We start from the raw sequence: 3,474 nt of genomic DNA, 5'->3' as shown, positions 1-3,474 counted from the left end.
CATAGAACGTAACAGAAAGGCTGACTGGGGCAAGATGGCGGCGGTTCAGGGACGCTGGTGACTCCGCCTTAAGCTATCTAGTGTTCTATATATATCTATGGCTGCAACGCCGGATGCAAGTATTCACACGCCGCGGAGGCAGATATACCATAGATATATATAGATATACCGCGTGAAGGGGCGGACCTTCCTACAGGCGATATAGGCGGTCGCCTAGAGCGCCACCCAGAGGGGGGCGCAAAAAAAAAAAAAAAAAAAAAGAAATCTTTTTTATTTAATTTTTTTTTCTCTGTGCAGTTTTGGCGCCCCCTCTATATCTGCAACCATTATTTTTACATAAAAAAAATTCTAACATAAGGGAAAATGAGCCAAAAATCTAAAACGGTCGGTCGGTCTGAGCCTCAGCTTTAGGTGTTCACAGTCAGAACATGCTAGAGCGCTGTGCATTGATGGGTATCGGTCAAGTGTTTATAGAATTGAGCGTTGAGGAAAGAAAGACTAACGTTAGAGAACTATGAAGAGGCAAAAGCCATAAAAAAAAAATTACAAAAAAAAAAAAAAAAATCTTTTCTTTTGGGGGGAGGGGGGGGGGGGCGGCGCAGTGGTGAATCTCGCCTAGGGCGCCAAATGTGCTAGGTCCGCCCCGGCGTGATTACCAAACCTAGCCACATTTCTGGCAGACGTTTCTGGTCATGTGCGCAGTGCGCCCATTTCCACGTCAAACAGCATGCAAACTACCTGGCGTTCTTATCGCCATGCTCTAAGCCAAACTCTAACCTTAACCAACTTCGAAGAGTGCCTAAGCTTAACCAGTGTAGAAACTGGCGTCGGCCAATCAGAGAGCGTCTGCCAGAAATGCGGCTACCTTTGGTAATAACGCGCCGCGGAGACCTCGTTTTTAAGACCGTCGTTTTCGCGACAGTGCCATCTAGCGAAGTGAATGACTTTGACCAACTTGAACTACCTAGTTTTAAAGGTTTATTCCGCCAAAATGCTACTTTGTCCAACTACTTACTAACTAGTTTCAAAGGAAAACACAGATGTGACTCATATAGTGGGGGGGGGGGCTGTCAACGTGGCACAGAGTTCAGAGAGATGACATTGAGGGAGAGAAGCTGTTCCTGAGTCTACCCGACTTGGAGCAGGCAATGCAGACAAAGATATTCCTTCTTGGATTGTGATGTGCATCTTGAAAAAGAGACTAATTTGTCAAATTGAATATTTTGAAATAATTTCAAAAAATAATTTCATAAAAACTAGCGAAAAACGAGGGTCCTGAGACTGGCGTGTCTATATATCTATGCCTGAAACTATAGGTCTCAGCGGCTGCAGGCATGGATATATAGATGACTCACCCACGCTGCTGGCCAATGGAGACCGATGTTGCCACATGGTGGCCATCTTGCTACAGGGTAGCACGCCCACTCATAACATGAATGTCTATAGTGCATGTGCTATTGAAATAACCATAGCTTGCTCAATTTTCAACCATTTGGTTTGTTAAAAACATCAGAGATGTAGTTATCATACTGCATACTTATAATGGACTTTCATATGAATTTTATTTTTATTTATAAAAATTCTTCCAAGCACGAATCATAGCCACATTAATAACGTTTGTAATAAACCAAACCGTTTGTAAATTCATCAAGATTTCAGCGAGTATTTTTGTTTGCAAGATCACTTACCTTAAAGCAGTAGTTAACTGTAGCACGATGGCCACCGGTGAACTACATGGGAGACTCTGCCTTGCGCCATCTAGTCTTTATATATATATCTATGTTCCCAAACCTCAAAATTACACAGATGTGAAGCCATTTTAGCAGGACTTTGTTGTCGATTTCCATAACCATCTACATTGTAGGTGAAGTAACCCGAGGAGTGAAACCTATTTTCAGAATAGTCATTCTTATACACTCGCTGTAACTGTATTGTTTTCTGGGTGACAGCATGTCAACATAATTGCCCAGTATAACATGTCACTTTCCATACCTGGCTAGTACGGTTTCCCAGTATAATATGTCACTTTCCACACCCGATTGAATATATTATTATTTGAGCAGAAAAATTACACCACACATGAGAGGTCAATTGGAAAGCCCAATGCTGCTCAGATATTTCCACTTTATTCAGTCTGGATTTCAGAAATCAAAATGATGTCATCAACCCTATGGAGGTGTTGGGAGTAGGAGAGTTGCCAACAGAGTAGTGCTTAGTGGCTTAGCAAAAAAATGTGGACGCGCCGGACAAAAGCACCAAATTTTTTCCACGTGTTCCCCATCACCATTTTGGGGTAGGGGCCACATCATCATGATGGATTTCAAGATGGCTGCCATGTAAAATCAAGGTTCTGCCCATTAATAAATATCTTGGTCCATAGCGCGCTCAATATTTGAGCGAACACAAAGGTATTGGTATCCCTGTAAACTAGAGAAGCTAATCTTTCCATTGGTACCATGTTCATTAAGCCCAACTGTTGGGAAGGGGGTTTTAATAGGCAATGATTCAAAATGATGTAAAATTTTCGCCTAGAAAAAACTGCCATGCTCATTGTAACTGAGGGGTACAATTCCCTGACTGTATTAAAGATTGTGATATATTAAACCACTACTAGTTATGTACTTTAATTACTGGCCATACAGTACATGAATATATATGGTGAACACCCACACAAGAATACGGCATTGACACATAAAGTTCTATTTGGAGGGTATTTATTATTATTAAGCAACGTTAGGTTACAGATTGAGAATTAGGCTTGCGCTTGTATGGCGAAGAACACACGTAAAGTCAGTCAAGAGCATAAGTCAATGAGAGTAGTATGAATACTAGGATGGGTCTAAACTGACGCCACCTGTGGTATAGCAATTACATAGGGCACACTGGTACCAGCTGGAGACACTGGGGGGTTCCCTCCGGGTGTAAGGCCGGTAGGGGTAGAGGAATGTTCGGGTACAAAGTCTGGGTCAACGAGGAATAACGAGGCTCCAGATACAGGAGCCAGTGCATGTACTCCCTTGATCAGCAGACAAAGCAGCAGTTGTAATCCAAGTATGCTCGCCAGCATGGACGACAGCTAGCCAGCCTCTTCCTAGAGGCGGGCCCGAGTGATGATCCTCACGGGGGTAAATCCCAAACGACAGTGGGATCGACGGTTCTCTCCTCCAGCGGTCACGGTCCCAAAGCAATATAATCCAACCAGAAATGGTTCTGCAGTCGCCGGTGTAGGTTCTCCGGTGTACATATCCAACGGTTCTCGCCTAGGACTCCTCGGGTGGGGGCACGAATTTAGGCCGCCCAGCCTGGATAAGTGCACTAGCTATATACACGACGAACCGGTGGTAATGCTGGTCACTGAAGAACTGTAGCCGCACGATACACTATAAATGATCGACTATTACTTCACATTAGATTAAGTCGAACTCAACGTTACTGCGTTAAACTCTGACACTTTAGTATTCCACTCGCACGCGG

The sequence above is a fragment of the Notolepis coatsorum genome (genome assembly GCF_963971535.1).
Source record: "Notolepis coatsorum genome assembly, chromosome: 7".
NCBI classification, from domain to species: Eukaryota; Metazoa; Chordata; class Actinopteri; order Aulopiformes; family Paralepididae; genus Notolepis; species Notolepis coatsorum.
Note: the sequence above shows the minus strand (reverse complement) of the source record.